We start from the raw sequence: 26,120 nt of genomic DNA, 5'->3' as shown, positions 1-26,120 counted from the left end.
ATGTACAGCAGATGGTTGATTTGACTTGATGTTTTAGATGTTTGGTATCAGAGGCCTGTTTTGTTTAGTATTTGTGAAAGTGGGGTCATGGCGATTACAAACAACAGAGGGGATAGTGAGTCCCCTTGGAAAATGCCTCTTCTAATGCTAACCTGTCCAAGTGTCTCGCCATTGATTGTTAACTGTGTACTCCACATGCCCATTGCTTTTAAAATAAATATCTGGATGTTTTTGCTGACACCAGTTGTTTCTAAACAGTTTAGTATCCATGTGTGAGGCAATGAATCGAAGGCTTTCTTGTAGTCAATCCATGCAACACTTAGATTGGTTTTTCTTCTCTTGCAATTTTCTAAAATCATTTTGTCAATCAGCAGCTGGTCTTTTGTGCTCAGGCAATTTCCTTTCTGTTCAACTGGAAGCTGTTTGTTAGTCAATAAGTGTTGCATGACTTCATCTGCTATTATTCCAGTTAATAATTTGAACATGGTTGGCAGACAGGTTATCGTTCTATAATTACTTGGAACTGCACCTTTTGCTGGGTCTTTCATGATGAGATGAGTTTTCCCAGTTGTTAGCCATTGTTCAATAGCACCTCCTTGCAAAATGTGATTGAACTGTTTTGATAGTTGTTTATGAAGGCTTGTTAGGTGTTTAAGCCAAAAGCCATGCAGTTCATCGTCGCCTGGAGCAGTCCAATTTTTAATTTTCTTTGCTCTTTCACTGATTAATTCTGGTGTTATTATTAGATCTTGCATTTGTTGGTTACATTTTTTGACCTCTTTCATCCAGCCTGCTTTTTTATTATAATCTATTGAATTGTCCCATAATTTCCCCCAGAATTGCACTGTTTCTTCTTTATTTGGTGTTTCTATGTTTCTTGCAGTTTCTCCTTCTATGCTTTGGTAGAAACGTCTCTGATTCGACTGGAATTGGAGATTCTGCCTGTGTTGTGTAGTTCTGGCTTCATATCTGCTAATCTTCTTTGACACTGCTGTTATTTGCTGCTTTATTATTTCCAGGACTTCTCTAATTTTCCTTGAATCTAGGTGGTATTATTTTATTATTATTATTATTATTATTTTAACCTTCTTCACCTTTGAGGGGGCTTCCTATCTGCTGCGGGGTGGTGGTGGTCCACAAACATACCCCTGCCCCCCCTCTGGCCTCTCAAATCATTGCCACAAGCCATCCAGACCCTCTATTTTGGCCTGTTTGGGACTCGGTAGATCGTCGGGGTGGTCATTTTGGAGACCGCTGCGCATGCGCAAATGGCCTCTGTGAGGCGTGGCATGGCCCAGGGCCTCACAGAGACCATTTTTGTATCTGCGGTGGCCATTTTGGTTTTGGCGGCCATTTTTAAAAAAAATTTAAAAATTTAGCAGCCGGACCCCAAAACCTGTTCGCACATCCCTACGAAGTGCTAGTCTGCAGCATATTTCTTGACTACTAGATCCTTTACTGTTGACAGTCAATCCTAAAAGGAAGAAGCTATCCATCATTTCATTATCAATTCTGAGGCTGGTTACTGTACCCTTTGTCATTAGTTTACATTTTACATTTAGCTGTAGTCCCATTTTTTCACTGTGCTCCTTGACTTTCATTACTAGTGCTTGCATATCATCTGCATTCTCAGCTATCAGAGTGGTGTCATCAGCGTAGCGCAGATTATTGATGTTTCTTCCTCCAACTTTAAAACCGCGCTCATCTTCTTCCAATCCAGCTTCTCTCAGTATATGTTCAGCATATAAATTGAATAAAGGAGAAAGTATAAAGCCTTGTTTTACTCCTTTGCCGATCTGGAACCAGTCTATTTGATCATGTTCCATGTGGACTGTGGCTTCCTGTCCTGTGTATAGGTTTCTCATGGAACAGTGAGGTGTTCTGGGATACCCATTTTCCTAAGGATATTCCACAACTTGACATGGTCGACACAATCGAAGGCTTTTCTGTAGTTATTAAAGCACATATTGACTTATTTCTGGTATTCTTTGGCTTTCTCAATTATCCAGCATGCATCAGCAATTATGTTCCTCGGCCTTTTCTGAAACCAGCTTGAACATCCGGCATTTCCATGTACGGCTCTTAATTTGCTTTGGATGATCCTGAGCATTATTTTGCTAGCATGTGAAATTAAGGATATTGTGTTATGGTTTGCGCAATCTGTTAAGTCTCCTTTCTTTGGTATGGGTATGTAGACTGACCTCTTCCAATCTGTTGGCCACTCAAGGTCTTTACAGATGTCATTGTAGTACTGCTCCTTGTCTCTTTTAACAGCTTTCTGAAATTCCCTATTAAGTTCCTTCCTCAAGTCTTTATCTTTCTTGACTTTGGCTTCTCTCCTCTTCTTGGCAGTGTCCAGCATCTGTTCTGACATCCATTTTGCTTTCTTCTGTTTCTTGGTCTTTGGCAGTCTCTTTTCACATTTATCCCTAACAACTTCTTTGATTTCATTCCATAGTTCCTCTGGTTCCCAATGAATGAGGTTCAGAACTTCAAAGTGGTTCCTGATGTTCTTCTTGAAAATGGTGGGTACATTCTCAAGATCATATCGTGGAAGCTGGATAGCTTTGTTTTTCTGCTTTAGCTTGACTTGGAACTTGCACATGAACCCTGTGTTCTGCCCACCCCCCCACCCCCCGCGCTGTGCTGCCACATCTCAGCTCCCTCAGGAGTTCTCTCTCCCCCCCCCAACACACACTTCTCTGTCCAGGGCAGCCAGCACAAAAAGGAAAGCAAGCAGCCCTAAAATGCCCAGAGCTCCCCATGCCTGCGTAGGGAGGGAAGGACTGATTGGGATGTGTGGGCTGGCTCTCTTCTGTGAACCACAGTCCATCGGTGGTTGTCAAACTAACAGCAACAAAAAAGCTCTCTCGCTCTCCTCCTCGCTTATGTGATTTGTGATTAGTTGGAGGAAAAACCCAGACTAATCCAGTGGGAACACTCAGGAAAAAGATCTGCCAGGGGTTGCGGAAAATAGCCAAGCCTATGTGAACTGTCCCCTTTAAATCCCCAAATTAAACATCTTGCAAATTTGCTGCAAAGCAGATACTCTCTTCAGATACCCTGGGGCATGAAGGCATGTGTGAATAACTCCCTAGCTCTTTGGCAAAAATTGGTCTTTAAGCAGTAGGCTCTCTGGCAGCATGCCCCTAGGTTAAAAAGACAACAGACCAACGCAGGACGCCTCTCCCTAATGAGGAAGCCAGCTAATAAACCTGTCAAAGCAAATTGGCTGGAGAGGAGATCCTCCTGCCTATAGATAACGTATGGAATGCTTCTTAGCACCAAAATGGCTACTTCCCATCCTATTAAAGTTGATGACTTGACTAACAAAGATAAGGGAGAGACGCTCATAAACAAGTATCTTTACACCTGGAGACTTTGTGGTCTCTGAGATAGGTAAACAAATGCAGACTCTATTCACCTCACACAGCCACATTTGCATAGCTTGCCCTCACCTTTTGTCCAGAAGGACCCATGTAAAGTGACTTAGTCCATGTAGCAATGGACTTTGTTGTTTTACACCCAACTCCTTACCCTCCGGGGTGGGATAGCCACCGGATTTGGGGAATATGGAGGAGTTGTTGTATTCTCCCCCCAAAGGTTTTTTTAAAAAATGTTGTATAATCTGTTTCTTGCAACATTTATTTAAGAGTGTTACATAGGGTATGTTTTTAGATATAAATACCCCAGCCAGACCACCATGGCCTCAGACTCTGTTTGGATCTGGCAATCCAATGGACTCTCATGCTGCAAGCTGCAACTACTGCTGCCTCGCCTCCTTATCCCTGCTTCTACCCTACACTTTACTCAAAAGGAGGCACATCTGCCCAGCCATCGCACAACCTAACACACCCAGGAAGGATCAGTGGTGATAACTTCTCCAGCCGTTTATCTCTAAGCCTTCTCACCTCTTTCTCTGCTTCTTTCCCCACTCTTCAGGCATTGGTTTTGCAAGCCTCTAAGAAGGCTCTCATTAGGACTTTAGCAAAATTACCACAAGCCTCTAATTAGGATACTCATTCAGAATGCTTGCCAAATTTTTGAATTGCCAAACCAAACTCTCTTTTTGCCTTCTGTAACCCCTATTTTTACCCTAGCAAAGCTTTAAAATGTACCTGTGTCTCCTCATCCTTTTCCAAATACACCAGAACTGCTTTGATACTGAAACCAAACTACTCCCCAATCTGAGCTAATTGCCCCACTTTAGTCAGAAGCATAGCTGGAGCACCATAGCCAATTGCTCTGGGGCAGTTCTGGTAATAATATGTAGCACATGACTAGATACAGGAAGTCTTTGATAGGGGTGTGCACAAAATGACCTGGCAGTTTGGTTCGAGTTCAGAACCGGACCTGGCCACGGGTTCGAGTACCAGTTCTGTCAAACTGGCCGCTGGTTCGATTCAAATTCAAAACGGGGTCAAGCTGGTTCAAACTGACTCTGCCATAGAGAATAATGGGAATTTTAACTGGCCCATTATTCCCTATGGGTAGCTCCTAGGAACATCAAAATGGATTGGGTGGTAAGTCATGATGGATGCTACCTACCACCCAACCCACAATGTAATCAGGCATTTTTTAATGAATTTTTGAATTTTTTCAGGGTCATCAGTAGACCAACCGTAAGTTAGTAAGTCAACCCACCCACCCCGGACCTCTAGGGAAACTTGGGTGACATGGGGAGTCGGCCCCTCTTGCCACCCTTGCCCCAAACCAGCATCACCCCTCTCTCTGCCTGTAACCCTGCTGCTAGCCCTGCCCTGCCTCCTCCCCGACATTCCTTTCCCCAAACTGGGCCCTATTTTAAAAGGGATGAACTAAACACCAAAACACCACCAAAAGCACAAAACACCAACAAAGACTGAACCTAAAACTTACACAAACCATGAAGACAAACCAAAAGTGCACCAAAACCACTACTCAACCTAAAATTAAACCTTAAACCTATTAATAAGACAGAAAACAGCAGCACTAAAAAAAAACCCCAAGTTAATAGCACTCCAAACCTAACCACACAAAAATTAAAGCACAAACCTTCCTAAGCTCTAATTGTAAAAGAACCAAACTACAAAACCAATCAACCAGGAAAAAAAATACAAAATAGTGCGTGGGTGTGGGGGTGTTTCACCAATCCGACGCAGCGGCAAGGCAGGCAATCCACAAGGGCAACCCCCACCAAAAGGCAGACAGTAATCCCACAGGGAAGGGTAATTTTTTTAAAAAGGCAGGCAGGTAATCCACAGAAAAAAGGAAGGTGGGTAATCCAGAGGTCAGGGGTCCAAAGGGGTCAGCAGAGGTCTGCAGGCAGGTGCAACAGAGCACATCTGGGTCTGCCAGAGCAGCAGTGCAGGTCAGGGTCAGCCAGAGAAGCAGAGCAGGTCAGGGTCAGCAGAAGCAGGGGTCGAGGTGGCAGGGGGTCCGCAGCAGCACCAAGTCCACAGTCCAAGGCACGGCAGCAAGAGCAGCAACCCAGCAGTAGCAGCAAAAGTCAGCAGCAGCACAGCCAGAGCTCTTCCTTGGAAACTTGAGGAAGAGTAAGCTTGAGCCAGAAGTACCAGGAAGTACTTGGTGCGCATGAGCACGCTGAGTGTGCGTGCTCACACACATGTTGTGCTCACTCGTGCACACATCAGGTGCCTGGCATGCGCACGTGCACCAGGTATTTCCTGGTACTTCCTGCCAAAGAGGAAACGGGGCAGCAGGGAGTTATGCTGCCGTGCCGACGGGTGGGGGATGTGGAGGGAGGGATAAGTGCACCCTCCCCCACCCTAAAAGTTATCCCCCCGCCTTCGAATTTCCCCCACTCGGTTCCATGCACATCCCTACTCTGAACCTTTTTCCCCATGCAAAACATTATAAATAGGGGTTTGGTTCCTAAACCAAGGTGGGATACCCTATTTTTTTCCTGCTGTGATCAAAGCTGGTACAGTGTTTGTTACAGACGTGCTGACAAGCAACATTCCAGTCCCTTCCCCACTCTTTCTCACTGCTGCTGGTGTCTACCTTATATTTCCTTTTAGACTGTGAGCCCTTTTGGGACAAGGAACCATTTTATTTATTATTTATTTTTCTGTATAAAAACAATTTTTGTTGTTAATAAGCAGTATATAAATGTTCATAGTTGCAGTTGTGCTCTGTCTTTGCAGTTTGTTGAAAAGTGGTACAGTTGAACCTTGATATGTGCAGATTTGCATATCCACGTTCGGGTAATAGACACTCAGCCTCGGCATATGTGGAAAGAAAATTGGGGAAAACGCCGTCCTCATGTATCTGCGGGTCGGGGTGGCCGGAAATGACTGCAGAGATCATTTCTGGCCACCATTTGTGTTTCAGGTCCTCAAAATGGCTCCAGTTTTGTTTCAGAGCCTCGAAATGGCCCCAGCCTTGGCCGTTAATCTGTGTTACCAACATCCACACAAGAATCCATAAAATTAGGTCATTAGAGATACCAGTGTAATCTTTTAATATCTAAGAAGATATTTTCCACCAAAAGCTCAGGGCATGGTCTAAAAGCATATGATGCAGCAACCTTGCTAAAACTAAGCAGGGCTGAGTCTGGTCAATGCCTTGATAGAGCACCACCTGGGAGCCCTACATATGCTGCTTTGAGTTCCATAGCAGAAAGATTGGATGAAACAAATACAAATAAATAAAAGGTACAAAAACTGAGTAATATTCAAAGCAGCTTTTAAAATTATTATCTTTGCTCATGAGAGTATTTCCATATGCAGCTTTGATAACACATGTCTATCAAGCTAGGCACACCGGAGGGTCTGATCTGAGGGCCTGATGACAGCTCTGATGGAAGCTGGCGGTAACTGAAGAACTTTAAGGCTGCAGGAACTCTGCCCCTTCCTGGACTGCTAGGGCAGCCTTCCTCTTGAAGCAAACAAGCTTGTTTCCCCTTCCTCCCAAGGAGACCCATCAGGAGGAAGCCGTAAGTAGCCTTCAGAGCCATGAACTTAGCCTTGGCCCAGCATTGCTTCTATTTGGGGGGACCTGGGGGCAATGGAGGTGGTTCTAGGGCAGGGCTTGGAAAACTTGGCCCTCCAGACAGGGGTGGAGCCACCACTGAGCAAATGGGTTCAAAGAACCTGAGCAGCCAATGAAAAGGGCCTCTGGAGCCCCCATTGCACGTGATGTCACACGCAAAGGAGGCATGGCCCAATTGCAGGAGTCCCGCCCCAGTTCTCCCTGTCTCATTTCCAGGCAGCACTTGCTGCCTGACAGCGTTTATTTCCCTTCCTCTCCCTCGCTGGACAAGCCCATAGGGTTTGGACTTGAGCAGAGCACAAATGCACCTTTTCCAGCTCTAGAATATCCCTTTTGAGATGCAGCAACAAACTGCACACGGCATTCCAAATGTTAGTACACACAGATTTGTATAAGGGAATTCTAATAATAGCAGTTTTATTTTCTCTTCCTTTCCTAATTATCCCTAGCATGACATTTGCCTTTTTCTCAACTGTCACCCCCTTGACTGACTTTTTTCACTGAGCTATCCACCACAACCCCAAGATCACTTTCCTGGTCAATCAACAGCTCAGACTCATTCATGTGTATGTGAAGTTAGGACTTTGATTATATATATTTATTTATAGTTTTGTTTCTATACCACATTTCATAAAGCATATCCCAAGGTTATCCAAATGTGCATCATTTTATGTTTATTTACACTGAATTTCATTTGGCATTTTGTTGCCCATTCACAGAGTTTGAATACATCCTTTTGGAATTCTTTGCAGTCTGTTTTGGTATTTAATATATTATTTTTGTTCAGTGATATTTCTGGATATAAGGTAAATTATTCTAAATCAGACTGGATAAGACCCTCACAACACCCCTGTTTTCTCAGGCTTTTAACTGAAATTAATTTTAAATTGTTTGGTTTTATCCCATGAAATTATTTTAACTTTTTATTCTCTGAAATTGTTTTAATTGTTTTTACTCTGTTTTATAATTGTTGTGTTTTAAATCATGTATACCATCTAGAGTTACACATATCAGGCAATATATAAAGAAGGTAAATAAATATTTAGTTTCAGTTTAGAGCAGAGAATGAAGGACTTTTTCACTAAAGATACAAAATCAAACATAGTGTTTCACCAATTAGATATCTGGGATTTTGATTCATAAAGACTTGGAAACAATATCAAAATTCAACCATTGGAAACTTCAATTAGAGTTTAAGGAACACTGGGATAAATGATTAAATCTGTTAGAAGTGAGAATTCTAAAGCATTGCTCTTAGCACTGCAGTAACCTCTTCTGGCCACTAGAGGCATGATGAGATACTAATAGATCTGTCTTGGTCAGTTAGAGTCAGTTAGAATTGTTCAGTTGTTGTTGAAGGCTAGTGCCTGTTTGGGTAAATTGTTTTATGTCTCTCTCTTAGTATGTAATGTTTTAGTTTCTTAATAATTCTTAAATTGTTTTTCATACTCTACCACTGTCTCCAGATAATCTATTGGGCTGAACTTCTTTACCACCAGAGCATATACTTTTATGTGAGGAATTTAATGTTTCTCCAGACAATGGGAAATACAGGAAAGCAAATGGGAAATTTTTATATACTGCCACAGTAACAAGACCAGACATTGCTGCAGCTGTGGGAATTTTAATCAGGAAAGTGAGTATGCCCACCAAAAATGACTGAATTGCAGTTAAATTCATTACAGGCAAGGTAGATGACTGGAGCACAAATTGCTGCCCCCAGACTCTGGAATGCTCTCCCAGTGGCCATTCGTTCCTCGGACTCCATCACGGCTTTTAGAAAGCTTGTAAAGACTTGGCTTTTAACCCAGGCTTTTACATAATCGTTTTTACTGCTGCTTCTGGGTGTTTTTATTTGTTGTATTGTTTTATGCCTGTTTTTATATGTTTTTATACTTTTAGCATGATGTTTTTATTGTGTTTTTATTCTATGTTTTTAACTTTTGTAAACCGCCTTGGGGCTATCTTTTAACGAAAGGCGGTATAAAAATGCAAAAATAAATAAAAAATAAATAAATATTAAGTTGAACAACATCAACTTGCTGGAGTGTAAGTCTTTGGGCTAAAGTTATGTAGCCTCTGGGGATACAAAAAACAAAATGAAAAACAGAGCGGTGATTTCTATTAAAAACTTGGGTTGGACTTTGGAAGAGCAAATACAGGACACAGCTGGCAGATATATAATATTACGATTTCAAACTCAGCAACAACTTAAAATCACGATAGCTTCAATCTATGTTCCAAATGATAATAAGACACAATTTTATGAGCAGTTTTTCCAATCTTTGTTGGAAATAGCCGAAGGGGAAATACTTGTGATGGGAGATTAGAATGAATTTCTCTCTTTAGCCCTTGATAAATCAGGCCAATAGAAGAAGAGCTCTGGCAAACTGCCAAGAAATATTCTTGATTTTGTTTGTTTGTTTATTCATTTATTTGATTGATTCATTGATTGATTGATTTGTATATCACTCATCCAAAATGGCTCCAGGCGGTTTACAGCATGATAAAAACAATTAAAACAAATCAACAATTAAAATCAAACTATTAAAACAAAATAAAACCAATTAAGCAGCTAAAAAGCATGGAAATCAGGGCAACAATTTAAAACAATGTAAAACAGTTAATCATTTAAAACCATGGAAGGCTAGGCCAAACAGATAAGTCTTAAGGGCTCTCCTGAATGACAGCAATGATCTCAAATTACGAATTTCTGCCGGGAGTGCATTCCACAGCCCAGGAGCAGCTACAGAGAAGGCCTGCCTCTGCGTCGCTACCAGACGAACCGGGGACAGCTGGAGACGGACCTCCTCAAATGACCTTAACATGCGGTGGGGGTCATGTAGAAGAAGGCGCTCTCTTAGATAACTCGGACCTAAGCCATTTAGGACTTTAAAGGTAATAACCAGCACTTTGTATTTTGCCCAGAAACATATCGGCAGGCAGTGTAACTGTTTCGAAACAGGCATGATATGGTCTCTCTGGGTTGCCCCAGAGACCAATCTGGCTGCCGCATTCTGAACTAACTGAAGTTTCCGGACTATGTACAAAGGCAGCCCCACATAGCGTGCATTGCAGTAGTCAAGCTGGGAGGTTGCCAGCTGATGCACCACTGTTTTGAGGTTATCCTCTTCAAGGAATGGGTGCAGCTGTCGAATCAGCCAAAGCTGACAGAAAGCACTCCTAGCCATGGCCACCACCTGAGATAACAGGGTGAGGCCTGGGTCCAGGAGTACTCCCAAGCTGCACACTTGCTCTTTTGAGGGGAGTGTAACCCCATCCCACACAGAGATCTAACTCATCCCTCGGATTCTGAGCCCCCGCAATGAGCACCTCTGTCTTGCTTGGATTCAGCTTCAATTTGTTATCCCTCATCCAGCCCATTACTGCCTGTCGGCAGGCATTTAGGGAATGAGTGCCATTTCCTGAAGATGAAAAGGAGAAGTAGATTTGGGTGTCATCAGCATACTGATAACACCCTGCACCAAAACTCCTGATGATCTCTCCCAGTGGTTTCATGTAGATATTAAAAAGCATTAGTGACAGAATGGAGCCCTGGGGGGCTCCATATAACAGCTCCCGTTTTGAGGAGCAACTCTCACCAAGTTCCACCATCTGGAATCTACCCGAGAGGTAGGAGCGGAACCACTGCAAAGCAGTGCCCCCTATCCCGAACTCCCCCAGGAGATCCAGAAGGATACCATGGTTGATGGTATCGAACACCACCAAGAGATCCAGAAGAACCAGCAGAATCGCACTCCATCTGTAGATTCCCCGGTAAAGGTCATCAATCAGGCCGACCCAGGCTGTCTCAACCCCATAGCCAGCCCTAAAGCCAGTTTGAAATGGGTCTACATAATCAGTTTCCTCCAAGACTGCCTGGAGTTAGTTGGTCACCACCCTTTCAATCACCTTGCCCAGCCAAGGGAGATTGGAGATTGGCCTGTAACTGTCCATCACTAATGGATCCAGAAAAGGTTTCTTTAGGAGTGGTCTGATCAATGCCTCCTTCAGACAGGGGGGCACTCTACCCTCCCTCAGCAATGCACTTACAGTATGATATTAACTAGGCCATCTCCAACAATCTCCCTGCTAGAGAGAAGCAGCCAAGTCGGGCAAGGATCCAGAGAACAGGTGGTAGGCCACACCGCCCCAAGCAGCTTGCCCACATCCTCAGGAGTCACAGATTGAAACTGATCCAATCTAATACTGCAAGAGGGATTGCTGGACACCTCCTCCATAGACCCTGCAAAAATAGTGGAGTCCAAGTCGGTCCAAATACAGGAGATCTTGTTTGCAAAAAAACCCATTAAAGGCATTACAGCAAAATGACCACGGGGACTGATTTGAGGTAGAAAGAGCAGAAATCAAACTCCTCACAATTTGGGATAGCTCTGCTGAGCGCGAATCTGCAGCTGCAATGCACACAGACCAAAAACTCTTTTTTGCCGCACGCACCGCAACCGCATAAGTCTTCTGATGGGTCACATGCTGTATCCTGTCAGATTCGAACCGAGTTCTCCTCCACTTGCGCTCTAGTCGCCTACCCAACCGCTTCAGCCCCTGCAACTCCTCAGTATACCAAGGGGCCATTTTTGAAGCAGGTCGGAAGGGACGCTTAGGAGCAATAATGTCTACTGCCCTGTTGAGTTCCCTGTTCCAGGTTCCCACCAGGGCATTGACAGAATCACCGGCTGCACCAACATCAAAATCCTCCAAGGCCTGTTGAAATCCCACTGGGTCCAGCAGCCTTTTCGGATGGACCATCCTAATAGGTCCACCACCTCTGCAGGGGTGGATTGCGGCTATGAGACCAACCTTAAACAGGTAGTGGTCTGTCCATAACAATGGGGAAATGACAGGATCCCCCACCCATGGAACACCCCCCTGATCTGAACAAAAGACGATAACATGAGATTTGTCTTTAATGCAATAGATGATATTACAAAGAAGATGCAAGAACAAAATGATGCTTTTATTTTTGGAGGATGCATGGCGATATAAGCATCCTTTGGAAAAGGGCTATACTTTCTTCTCCCAACCCCATCAAACTTATTCCAGAATAGGTATGTGCATTCTTTTGAAATCTGTGTTACCGAGGTGGAAGTGCTTATGCTGATCATAATCCATTAGTAATTAATGTAATTAATTAATTACAAAGAACATACAGGGCCAAGAAGGTGGAGACTGAATAACCTTTTGTTACTGCAAGAGCAAGTTAAGTTGAAGTGTCAAGATGAATTAAAGAGTTTCTTCCAGAGCAACATGACACCAGATGTTTCATTATATTATATATGGGACTCCAGTAAAGCTTTTATGAGAGGAATGTTTATTTCGGAGGCCTCGAAGAGGAAGAGGGATTCACAAAAGCAGAAGGAGTTGCTGAATCATCTAGAAATGACCCACAAGATGAATCCTAAGAAAGATATATGGCAAAGTATAAAGGAGCTCCGTAAATCTTATAGAAGCAAAATAGACATACAAGAATATGATTTACACAAAACAAAAATATTTCACGAAGGGTAACAAACCTGATAAATTATTGGCATACAAAGTGAGAAAAGAACAAAAGAGAGTCATCACCTCCATATGGAATGGAAGTGAGTTTGTTTCAAATATGGATAAAATGATTGACCAGTTCATAGAATATTACACTAAATTATACAGAAAAGAAAGGAGAGATCCGAAGGAAATTGCACAGTTTTTAGAGAAGTTGCAGATATCATCATTTATGGACAAACAGAAAGAATTACTGAATAAACTGAACTCCGAGGAGGAAACAAGGGAAGCAATAAAACGTCTAAAAAATAATACCCCAGGTCTGGATGGACTCTCATCAGTCTACTATAAGCATTTTCAGGAAATATTAATTAATCTACTAACCCAGGTAATGAATGAAATATTACATTGCCATGCCTTGCCTTCCTCTTGGCAAGAAGCATTCATTTCCCTTATCTATAAGGAAGGGAAGGATGCAACCTGACCTGAGTAATATAGACAAATCTCTTTGTTGAATGTGGACTGTAAGATCTTTGCGGCAATTTTGGCAGGACGGCTGAAGGGCTTCTTAACTGATATAATTCACCGAGATCAAACAGGATTTATACCGAAGAGATACATGAAAGATAACATGAGATTTGTCTTGAATGCAATAGATGATATTACAAAGAAGAAGAGTAAAGCTGCGATTATTTTTTTGGATGCATAAAAAGCCTTTGACAATTTGGATTGGTCTTTTTTCTTTAATGTTTTGGAAAAAATGAATTGTGGATCAGATTTCCTCTCTTGGGTTCAAAGTATTTATCAGGAGCAATTGGCTAAGATAATAGTAAATGGGACCCTCTCAAAAAATGTGTTAATAAGGGCTACTAGACAAGGATGCCCTCTTTCTCCACTATTGTTTATTATTATTTATTTGTTTGTTTAACATATTTTTATACTGCCCAAAACCTATGTCTCTGGGAGGTTTACAACAAAAACAGAAAAGTTAAAACATTAGTTAATCCATTGCTGCCTCGAGGATTTGGAACACACTTCCTGCTGAAATAAGAGTCTCCACATCTCTTACAACTTTTAAAAGGGCAGTCAAGATGCATTTGTTCACCCAGGCTTTTAATTAGATACTGTTTTAATTGTGTTTTAATAGTTTTAACTTTTTAAATTTTAATTGTTGGAATGTGTCAATCTTTTTATTGGTTGTTTTTATTGTTTTGTAAACTGCCCAGAGAACTTGTGTTTTGGGCAGTATAAAAATATGTTTTTTTAAAAATAGTTTAAACAGATAAATGACAACAAAGAAATTAAAACATTGCTTAAAATAAATGACAGCAAAAAGTTAAAACATTACAACAACCTTAAAACAACCTGGGTGAACAAATGTGTCTTTAAAGATTTTTTTAAAACTGTCAGAGATGGGAAAGCTCTTATTTCAGCAGGGAGCACATTTCAAAGCATCGGGGCAGCAACTGAGAAGGCCTATCCCGAGGTAGCCACAAGACAAGCCGGTGGCAACTGTGGTCATCAGGACCTCCTCTGATGATCTCAATAGGAGGTGGGATTCATGACGAAGAAGACATTCTTTTAAATGCCCAGGGCCCAAGCCATTTAGGGCTTTATAGGTTATAACCAGCACCTTGTATTTTGCCTGGAAACTTATAGGCAGCCAGTGTAGCTCTTTCAATACAGGATAATATGGTCTCTCCAAGATGACCTGGAGACCAACCTGGCTGCCACATTCTGAACCAGCTGTAGTTTCTGAACTACATACAAAGGCAGCCGCACATATGAGTGCTTTGCAGTAATACAGTCTGAAGGATACCAGCATATGTACCACTGTCCTGAGGTCGTTTATCTCAAGAAACGGACACAGCTGGTGTATCAGCTGAAGCTGCTAAAAGCTCGGATCCAGAAGCACCCTCAGACTGCGCACCTGGTTCCTTCCGGGGAAGTGTGACCCCATGCAAAACAGGCAAATCAAACTCATCTCCTGAGTTTCGACCCCGCACAATAAGTACCTCCATCTTATCTGGATTCAGTCTCAGTTTGTTATCCATCATCCAGCCCATCACCACCTCCAGGCAGGCATTTAAGAAGGTTACACCTTCTCCCAATGAGGTTGCCATGGAGAAATAGATTTGGGTGTCATCAGCATACTGATACCACCCTGTACCAAATCTCCTGATGATCTCTCCCAGCGGTTTCATGTAGATGTTAAACATCAGAGACAATACAGAGCCCTGAGGGACACCATATGAAAGTTCAGATTTTGAAGAACAACAATCTCCAAGGGACATCCCTGCCCAAGAGGTAGGAATGGAACCACCGCAAAGCGGTGCCCCCCACTCCCAACCCACTCAGACACTCCAGAAGGATACTATGGTCGATAGTATTGAAAGCCACTGAAAGGTCCAAAAGGACAAACAGAGTCACACTTCCTCTGTCAATTCCCAATTGGAGATCATCCATCAGGCCAACCAAGGCAGTCTCCACCCCACAGCCCGCCTGAAAGCCAGTCTGAAACATGTCTAGATAATTGGTTTCCTCCAAGACTGGAGCTGGGAAGCCATGATCCTCTCAATTACCTTGCCCAACCACGGAAGGTTGGAGACAGTCCTGTAGTTACTCAACTCTGAGGGATCCAAGGCAGACTTCTTTAGAAGTGGTCTAATAATTGCCTCCTTTAGACAAGGAGGCATCCCTCCCTCCCTCAGAGAAGCATTTATGATCTCTACCAGGCCTCCTACAACAACACCCCTACTAGATATTATAAGCCATGTCGGGCAAGGGTCAAGAGAACAGGTAGTAGGCTGCACCACTCCAAGCAGCTTGTCCACGTCCTCAGGAGTCACAAACTGGAACTGATCCAACCTAACCACACAAAAGGAGTCACTGGACACCTCCACATCAGACAATGAAGTAATTGTGGAGACTGAGTCTACGTTGGCCCGAATACGAGAGATTTCTCCCACAAAGAATTCATTAAACACCTCACAGCGGGTAATCAATGGTTCCAGATTCTGATTCAAAGGAGAAGGCGCATATACTAGCCCTCTCACAACCCTCCACCTGACATGAACTTGCGGGTGCAATAAAGGCAGAAAGGAATCTCTTCTTTGCCACACGTATTGCCTGAGCATAGATCTTCAAATGTACTCTATGTTGCAATCTGTCAGATTCGAGTCGGATCTTTCTCCACTTGCACTCCAGTTATCTGCCTTGCTGCTTCAGCCCCCGTAGTTCTTCCATATACCAGGGGGCCAATTTTGTAGCGGGTCGGAGAGGATGCTTAGGAGCAATCATGTCTACTGCCCTGGTGAGTTTGCTGTTCCAGTTCTCCACATCAACAAGATCGCTGGAAGAGCCAACACTAAATCCCTCCAAGGCTTCTTGGAATCCTATTGGATCCAATAACCTTCTTGGGCGGACCATCCTAATAGGCCCTTCAGCCCTGCGAAGGTGGGAAGTGATTGTGAGTCCAACCTTAACCAGATGGTGGTCTGTCCATGACAATGGGGAAATCTCAGGAGTCCACACACACAGAACACCACCCTGATTAGAGTGAAAGACCAAATCAAGCATGTGACCGGCAATATGAGTCGGTCCCGAGACCACTTGGGATAGGCTAATAGTCGTCATGGCCGCTGTGAGCTGCCCTAGACAAATTGGTCCTGAAATGAACATTGAAGTCACCCAGCACCACAAGCCTGGGAGACTCCAACACCTAGCCCAAGCCCAAGCCCATCAGCTCACTTAGGGATTCCGTTGAGCAGCGGGACGATCGGTACACCAACAAAAGTCCCAATCTATCCCTGGTCCCCAAACTTAGGTACACACATTTGATATGGTCCGACACCTCAACAGAGATCCCGGGGAGGGAGATGTTGTTTTCATGGACTCCACCTCCCCGCCCGCGGCCTCTCACCTACTCCTCAGAGTACCCTGGAGGAAGAAGCTGGGCCACTGGCCTCCCACAACCAGATCTCCGTAATACAAACAGGTCAGCTCCTGAATCCAGAATCAAATCATGAATGGTTTCTGATTTGTTCTGGACTGACCTGACATTACAAAGGAGCAAGGTGAGGTTCCAATTACAAAGGAGCAAGGCGAGGTTCCGAGGGTGGTTGGCAACACAAAAAGGAATAATCCAGAAATAAAATCTCATACAATTAGAAACAGCATGTTAAATGTTTGGGATAAGTACAAGAAAAGGATTAGTTCGGACATATCGCCTTTGGCATCTATCCTGAATATCTTTGTTCACAAAGAAGAAAAATCTAACAAGTATGATCTCTGGAGACAGAAAGCATACAGTCTGCAAAACTTGAGCATCGGGAAAGAAAAACCCAAATCAATTCAAACTCTTATGCAAGAATGGTCTGAGGAACCCCCATGAACATAAGAACAGCCCTCAGCCCTGCTGGATCAGGCCCAAGGCCCATCTAGTCCAGCATCCTGTTTCACACAGTGGCCCACCAGATGCCGCTGGAAGCCTACAGGCAGGAGTTGAGGGCATGCCCTCTCTCCTGCTGTTACTTCCCTACAACTGGTACTCAGAGGCATCCCGCCTTTGAGGCTGGAGGTGGCCTATAGCCCATGGTTTCAATATTTACAAATCAGTTCGATAGTGCAGAAAGAAATACAAAAACAAGGCGGAAAGCTCAGAGATTTAATGGAATTCAAAGCATCAATAGCCAAAAATGTTGATCATTTATTGGGATTAATATACAAGTTGCTGTTGAAATATGACACAGAAACAGAACAGATTAAAGACTGTGTGATCAAGTGGATGCGAAACCTAAACAGAACTGATATTCAAAATTGGGAGCATCAGTGGAAGGTGAATATTAAATTTACAGCAAACAGTCTTCTAAGAGAAAACTGGTATAAAATTTATTTTCACTGGTATATCACCCCTATGACTATTAGTAAGATGGACAGCAACAATCCAGGAAATTGTTGGAAATGCAAGCACCATTCGGGGACATTTTATCACATGTGGTGGACTCGCAGTAAAGCACAGCAATTCTGGGAGGGGGGGGAATCCACTTTAAGATGCAACAAATCTTAAATATAAACTTTTCTTATTCACCTGAGCTTTTTCTGCTAAATATGACTAAACCTAGTATACCCATTAAATACACGGAATTATCTTTATAGTTAGTTAGTTAGTTAGTTATTCGATTTCTATACCATCCTTCCAAAAATGGCTCAGGGTGGTTTACACAGAGAAATAATAAATAAAAATAAGATGGAACCCTGTCCCCAAAGGGCTCATTATACATGATCACCGCTGCTAGGATTCTCTACACTGCCAACTGGTGGTCACAGACAATTCCGACCTTGGATTAATGGCTATTAAAATTATGGGAATATGCTTCGATGGCTAAGGTGACAGCCTATTTGTGGAATAACTCAGAAGAATCATTTGTGTTAATTTGGGAACCTTTTATAAGCTTTAATATAGCACAAGGTTTGCACCCCCATCCAAGGTTCAGCTTAACATTGATGATCGATTTGTATTCTTTATATTCATCTGCAATTCTTGTCTCTTATGGGGTAAAGGTTAATGGAGGGTGGAAATGGACAGTTTTTGTAATATGCCATACATAATTACTGGAATCTGGAAGCTCAAGAAATGATGTAATTTTCTTATCTTTGCTTTTCTTATTCTTTCAATAAAAATTTAAAAAAAGAAAGAAAAAGAAATGTACACATCTGTCATGGATGCTTGTGGATGAAGCAATTAAATACAGCGGCTGACCAAAAAAAAAGTAAGATGGAACTGTTTTAAGCCTTCATGCTTTCTCATTAACTCCGTATCTTGAGTAGTTTTAAGAGGCTATGATATTTTATTCATCAAAGATTCTTCTTCTTTTATATTAATATTTCTTATCTCAGTCTTCTTAATAAACTGCGCCCTAATTACAGCTTTATCAGCATCCCAAATTGTAGCCCATTTGAGTTCACCTGTATTATTAATTTGGAAATAATCCTTCAGGTTTTATAAAATATTTTAAATACATTGGAAGCAAGAAAACTGTCAGCCACCTGGTTGAACCACTAGATGACAAGGGAGTGAAAGGGATGCTTAAGGAGAATACGGAGCTTGCAGAGCAGCTGAATAAATTCTTTGCATCTGTCTTCACTACAGAAAATATAGGCAAGCAGGAACCCTGAACAAACCTTCTCAGGGGAGATATACTGTGGTTTTAAATCACCTCCATGCATTGTGAAGATATGACCCTCTTGGCTTTCCCTTTCAACTTCCTTTCCTGGCACACATAGCATAAATCAAGATCACCTCCCTGACCCCACACCCCTTTCTTAGATATCCACCCTTTCCCTACTCCACCCCTGTTAGAGTTAGGGCTTAAATTAAAACCCCAAAGATGGCTGGGAGGGTGAGAGGAAGATCTAGGATTAGACTGGCAGGGAGAGGAAGCAGTGATGCTGATCACGGTGGGGGTTGGCAACAGGGGCCTACCTCCCAAGTCCCCCCCTCCGCCGCCCCTGCTTTTTTGGCTGTGCACAGGAGCACCTACTCAGATGAACCAGCAGTGCAGCTGGTTTTGGCAGAGCAGGAGTTAAGGGGAAGGACCTCCCCTGTCAGGGAAGAGCATTTTCCTGTGGCAGCTGTGGAGGAGCTGCAGACAGCTACAGCTGCTAGCCTAGCCAGATCGGTCTTGCCATCCTCCCCAATCCCCCTGAACAGTGTGAGCCCCCGGTCCGAGGCTGAGGAGTAGCAGGAGGAAGTCATCATGCTACCCATTCCTGGACCTTCTCAGCCCGACTGATGGCAGCAGTGGTGGCCCCCAGAAAGATCAAGCAGCCCCACCACCACCAAAGCGACCCAGGGTTGGCAAGCATGGTGGCAGCATGGTGTGGGATCACTTCAAGCTCTGCCTTGGTGACCCAACCCATTCTGTCTGCACCCACTGTAGGGCATGGGTCAGGTCTTGGGACTGTGGTGATGCTGTGGCACCTGCAATAGTGTCACCTAGGGGTGCTTGCTGCTGCTGGCAGCAATAGGCCTAGCATGCCCTTGACTAGCAGCAGCAAGGCCGATGCTCCTGCTCCTAAGCAGGAAAAGCTGACTGCGTGGTGGGTGCAGTCGTTGGGCAAGCAGTCTGATCATCCGAAACCACATCTGATGATGGCTTTGGACGGTCAGCCTTTTCAGACGGTGGAGAATGCCGGCTTCTGACAGCTGCTCCAACTGCTCGCCCCTTACTACAAGTTCCCCTCATGCACCACTTTCAGCAGGCGGGTAGTGCCCTCACTTTACCAGGAGTGCAGGGGGGCTGTGTTGGGGCTGGTACATGTACCAGGGCCCGACACAAGTGTGCATTTCACTGCTGATCTGTGGACCAGCTGCAGTGGGTGGCACAATGTTTCTCTGACCCTAACGGTGCATTGGTGGTGACAGGAGAGAAAGGAGACATCTGGCAGTGCTAGTGTTGACTTTGCCTCCTATGGAGTGAAGCCCCTTTTGGTAGCGCAAAAGATGATCTGGATAGTGATCCGTTGCATTCATAACAATGGGTTCTGCGCCTGCGCAGTGACCTCACGGACCGATTAGCTAGCTCCTTGCTCCGCCCCTAACTGCCCTGCACGAGACCGTGCTCTTCTTATCCCTGGCAGTTGGGGCGTGTCTCTTTCAGTTTCTGTTTGACCGCCATTACGTCAACACCTCGGACTGTTAGCTCCTCGGCTAGTTAGTAAATTGATATATTGGTAAAAGACTAGGAATGGATTAGGATGACGAATTGGTTTTAGGAAATTTGGACTGTAATTGGACTTGGATTTGGATCACCCGCAAGGACGTAGTAAGCATAAAAACGAACGTTACGATAGTGGGATGGCTGAGGTCATGTCGACTAAGGACAGACCCAAAACGACTTTCAAACGCTGCACGGAGTGCAATGCGAAACTGCCTTCAACTGATACACATGATGCCTGTTTGTTGTGTCTGGGAGAGCAGCACAACCCCGCAGGTTGTAGAATTTGCTCGTCATTTTCGAAGCAAACTTTGAAAAATCGAGCGCTAAGGCTTCGGGCGGCACTATATGATGATGCGCTGCGCCCGCCGACCCCTAGACCGTCGACATCGATGTCGGGGACCACTTCGATGTCGTCCACGATGTCGAAGACAAACCATCCTTCGATATCGAAAGCGAGCACTCCTATGGTGGACTCTGCCGGTAGGCAGTCGAAAGCCACTGTGTCTGCTGAGTTTAAGCAGCCGGCTGATGCAAAGAAGAAACGTCACCGGCATAAGCGACACAAGCAAAAATCGTCTACAGAGGAGGATCAGGGATCTTCGCCCCCTCGAAAAAGGACTAAGAAAACTCGGGTCCATAGTCGAACTCCGTCGCCATTGCCGCTCCAATCAGATTGCGATGATTGGGACTCTGCTGAGTCGACGGCTTCGACACTGTGGAAATCGGTATCGAGAGAGTGTCAAGGTTTACAGGCACCGATGGAGTCGATGTCGGTCTCGATGTCGACAGTCACACAACCGCAGCTGAATGCACCAATGTACTCGGTATCGACACGTAACGTGGTGTCGACTGCGAAATCCCCATCGATACCAGCGTCCTCTACACTGACAGTGTCGGTACCGCAAATGCAGGACGGGACGCTTACCTTACCATGCACGGTATTGACTGTCAATTCGGTATCGGCTTCGACGTCGAGGGATGCTTTGATTCCAGAAAATATAGAGCAGACAGCCGCAAAACCTTTTCAACATCGACGGCGTGCGATGGAACTTACACCAGCTAGAACCCCATTGATTTCTCCAGCCATAACTCCGAGACAGGGGTACAGATCGGAGGACTTTCTGGATTTCGGAGAAGATGCTACAGAGAGGGAGATAGCGGCAGGATCTGAAGCAAGAAGGGACTTACGAGCCCTTTTGGAGTCGACTGATACGACGCCGACTGAGCCTACTTTCCTTGGTTTCCCGGATCGGGGAGTGAGAGAACTGTCGGTACCGAGTACTCCACTACTGCCGGTACCGAGGACTCCGTCGGGATCCCCACAGCGTGTACATTTGCCGGCTGTGTTGAGACCAGTGCAACGTGTTTCAGCAGCAACTAGCCCAATGCTTACGCAAAGGCCACCTATGGTGGACAGGGCGACAGTGACGGGACCGTCTCCGATGTTTGTACGCCCGCCGGCTACGTGTTTTACCCAGCGGACTGTTGCACAATCTGATCACGCATGCGGTTTCACGCATTCCCCACCGGTGATTTATCCAGCGGACTACGCGGATTACAAGATATGGAAGGCACAGCAACAGTTGCGGGCGGTGGCAACTCAACCTGCGGTAGTGTCTGCTGTGGAAACTTTATCCGCCAGCATTCCAGTAGCGACATCTGCTCCTCCAGCAACACAACAACTAAAAGTACCTGTTGCACCATTGGAGAGGCCGGATTCCGGAGATGCGGATTCTTCGGATTCTACGGGGACTGATGAGGACGATCCTTCCATTCCAGAAGGGCCTATGGAACATCAAGTTTTCTGCCCTCCTTATCACCGGGCGTCGAATGCCGCGCTCCCCCTTTCGAAGAGGCGCACTCTATAACCAAAGAATTTGGTTCCGGGTGCGTCATAAGGTAGCCACAGTCAGTCTCTTGCACCCGATATAGGCCCTCAAGTTTACGTGAGGTAGCTGTCGATGTTTGTAGGACCTCCCATGCAGTCTGTGCCACTTTCGTTATCGCTGGTATCATGGGCAAAGCAACTGGGTGAGACACTTTAGCACGTGCCATCATATTATATACAGGATCCTTAAGGTCCATCTCAGGCTGCCTCAATTCAAGGCCCAATGCCTCCGCCATCTCACGTATCTGAATGTGATATGCCTTCAGCTCCTCCGATGGCGAAACCAGTGTGCGGGGCTACATCGGATGGCAGTTCAGGTTCTGGGACGGAAGGTCTATGCTACGTCAAGTTTGGCAATCAAGATTGCTAATTACTCGGCTTGTTTGACGAGATATGGTCACCACATTTGGGACACACTGTTCCAAGATTCAGCAACGATGTCACCTGAGGAATTCAGGAGAATTTTAAAAGGACATATGAGAAAGCGACGGTCATTACGCGGCATTTGCTGAGCACGTTTAAACATGCTGCGGAAACTGAGTCACGTGCAATGACCACTGCTATTACCTTGAGGCGCCATGCGTGGCTACGATCAACAACTTTGCAGCAGGACATGCGCGATAAAATAGAACACTTACCATTTGATGGCAAAGGGCTCTTTGCCGAGACGACAGATTTCACGATGCAGTCGTGGAAACAATCAAAGTTCACTGCCAAGACATTCATGGCAGCAGTGAGTGGTCAGGCATCAAAAAACTTTGCTTATGGACGTCAGCAAGGCCGCTCCAGATACAGACAGGACAGAAGGGACTATAAACGGCAGTATAAGCCTTATCAACGCAATAAGCCCTATGCCCAGCGCCAGAAAGGACAGAAGCCTGGCAAGGACCAACATAAGCAGTCTCTTTGATGGGACGGTCCATCCACCTCCTATGCTACCGACAACACTAGAAGCTCGGGAACCCAAGACCCACAACAACGGTCTTGTGCAGGTCAGCATTACCATCAAACTGGCCAGTCACGCGCAAGCGTGGCACAACATAACATCAGATCAATGGGTATTGAAAATCATAAAGTGTGGCTACGCGATAGAGTTCAAAGCTTTGCCACCTTTTCAAGGAATAACCTATACCAGGTCAACCCAGGTACTGATGGAGGAAGTACAAGTGTTGTTGGAAAAGCAGGCAATTGTGCCGGTGAGGTGGGTGGACAGAATGCAGGGATTCTATTCCCGTTATTTCCAAGTCCCCAAGAAGGACGGGGGCATAAGGGCGATAATGGACTTAAGGCAACTGAATTGGTATGTAGACACGAGAAAATTCAGGATGATAACACTACAAGGCATTTTACATCTTCTTGTGCAAGAAGAGTGGGCTGTCACTTTGGACTTGAAGGATGCCTATTTTCATATAGGTATTCGCGAAGGACATCGCAAGTACCTGCGGTTCACCGTAGGAGATACAGCGTACCAGTATCAGGTTTTGCCATTCGGCCTGTCCACAGTGCCAAGAGTGTTTACCAAAGTCATGGCGACTGTAGTTGCTTTCTTAAGGACCCAAGGGATAGTGGTGTATCCATACTTGGATGATTGGCTCCTGGTCAGCGACGAAAGAGAGAGATTACTTTCCCAAGTCCAGTATGTACTCACTCTTCTGAGAGACCTAGGAATCACGGTGAACCAGAAGAAGTCACGGTTGCAGCCCCAGAGACGGGTAGACTACATTGGTGCGATTTTAGACATGCAAGAAAAAAGGGCTTATCTGCCGGAGTCCAGGTATGCCCAGATCAAGGAGCTTATACATCTTTTCCAACAGCAACCCAAGCAAAGGGCTGTGTCGATTCAGAGGCTCCTAGGGCTCATGGCGTCATGCAATACGACTGTTTGCAATACAAGGTTGCGTATGCGACCTCTACAGACTTGGTTTCTGATGAACTTTCGACCAAATCGCGACAGCCAGCACAAATGGCTAACATTCCCATGTGCGGTACTAAGGTCCTTGAAATGGTGGACACTTGCAAGCAACTTGCTTTCAGGCATGCCATACCAACCGTTCACGCCGGCATGCAGTGTAACAACGGATGCCTCCCTACAGGGATGGGGAGCACATTGCCTACAACATCAGATTCAGGGGCGGTGGACAAGTCTGCAGGCGAAAAAACACATAAACTACCTGGAACTTCTTGCAGTGTTCTTGGCCCTAAGGGCATTTCAATCCCTACTGCACGGGAAGGTGGTGCAGATCCACCTGGACAATACCACCGCAATGGCGTACCTAAACAAGCAGGGGGGTACGGTCTCTCGGGTGCTGTGTGTGCTGAGTCAAAACATCTGGAATTGGTGTATTGCTCGGGACATAATTCTGATAGCAATACACATAAAAGGGGTTGACAACGTTCAGGCAGATGGACTGAGCAGAGCCCTGGTATACAACCAGCAACACGAGTGAGAGATGAATATGGACTATCTGTCGGCACTATTCAACAAATGGGGATGGCCGACTGTGGATCTGTTTGCGACGGCTGTAAACACAAAGTGTCCGACATATTGCTCTCGTGCGGGAGTAGGCACGGGATCCAAAGGGGACGCTTTCCAGTACAGATGGACGAAAAGTCTTTTTTACCTGTTTCCACCGCAACCACTAATATCGAGGGTGGTGGCGCAATTGCTCAGGGACAACACGAAGGCCATTTTGATAACGCCATGGTGGCCCAGACAACAATGGTTTTCAACAGTGCTACGTATGTCAAGGGGAGTATACCACAAGTTTCCCAATCAGCCGGACTTCTTGTCTCAAGGTTCAGGGGCGATAAATCATCCCCAAGTAGAGACGCTTCGGCTCACAGCGTGGCGCATAGGTTATTAAAAAAGATTCTATTAAACACTAGAAAGAGGTCGACTCGCCGCAATTACGACAGTAAGTGGAGACGTTTTAAACTCTACGCTAGGGAGCGTGGTTTCTTACCAAGGCGAGCATCGGTAACTCAAGTGTTACTGTATATCACAACCCTCAAAATGATGGGCTTGGCGAATGCCTCTTTGAAGGTACACCTCTCAGCAATCTCTTCAGAGCATAGGGGATGGGACAAGTCTACGGTGTTTTCCCATCCGGAATGCAAGAAATTTCTGAAGGGGTTAAATAATCTGTACCCACCAATTCGGCGCCCACATCAGCAGTGGGATTTGACTTTGGTGCTACAGGTGCTGACTCAGCCGCCGTTTGAACCTATGGCAACGGCCTCCTTACGTCTTCTTACCATTAAGACAGCCTTCTTAATAGCGATAACAACGGCACGGAGGGTAGGTGAGCTAGCTGCTCTTAGAATGGACAAACCATTTATGCAAGTTTTTCCGCATAAGGTCTCTCTTCGGCTGGATCCGAAGTTCCGCCCCAAGATAACGTCTGATTTCCACATTAATGCGGATATAATTCTTCCAACATTTTTCCAGAGCCCAGAATCACGGCTAGAAAAGGAGATGCATACTCTGGATGTCCGTAGGGCGCTCCTATACTACTTGGACGCCACTAAGTCTATTCGACGGACTAGGAAACTGTTTGTCTTGTACACGGGCTCAGTTAAGGGAAAGCCGGTCTCACGACAGAGGTTGGCTCAGTGGATTGTGAAGGCAGTAAAGCTAGCTTATACTGCGCAAGGCAAGGTACCACCAGGGACTATCACAGCTCACGCTACGAGAGCCTATGCCTCCTCTGCAGCGGACTTGGCCGGTGTATCGATGAAGGATATATGCAAAGCAGCGACTTGGACGTCAAACCAACCCTTCATTCGGCATTATGCAGTGGACCTGCGACAATCAAAGGAAGGAGAGTTTGGGCGGAGTGTACTGAAGAGGGTCCTGCCGTAGATACTGCCCACCACCAAGGCAGCAGCTGGCTAATCACCCATTGTTATGAATGCAACGGATCACTATCCAGATAAACAGGTTGCTCACCTGTAACTGATGATCTGGAAGAGATCCGTTGTATTCATAAGACCCGCCCAGACCTCCCCACGGTTTTCGA

The 26,120-nt window shown here is 45.1% G+C and overlaps 1 long non-coding RNA gene across 2 annotated transcripts; it reads left to right on the top strand.

Moving 5' to 3' along the window:
* Window positions 1–1,787: 1,787 nt before the first annotated feature.
* LOC128322321 (uncharacterized) lies at window positions 1,788–9,027 on the top strand. 2 transcript variants are annotated; one of them, XR_008305663.1, is made up of 3 exons: window positions 1,788–2,525; window positions 6,760–6,937; window positions 8,460–9,027. It is a non-coding gene; the product is annotated as an uncharacterized LOC128322321 (long non-coding RNA). The 2 variants fall into 2 exon arrangements; XR_008305662.1 differs by lacking the exon at window positions 1,788–2,525 and having other exon boundaries at window positions 2,563–6,937.
* The last annotated feature ends 17,093 nt before the right edge of the window (window positions 9,028–26,120 follow it).

This window comes from Hemicordylus capensis, chromosome 4, assembly GCF_027244095.1.
Source record: "Hemicordylus capensis ecotype Gifberg chromosome 4, rHemCap1.1.pri, whole genome shotgun sequence".
NCBI classification, from domain to species: domain Eukaryota; kingdom Metazoa; phylum Chordata; class Lepidosauria; order Squamata; family Cordylidae; genus Hemicordylus; species Hemicordylus capensis.
The sequence above is the reverse complement of the archived record's forward strand: the minus strand, read 5'-3'. Positions and strand labels throughout refer to the sequence as shown.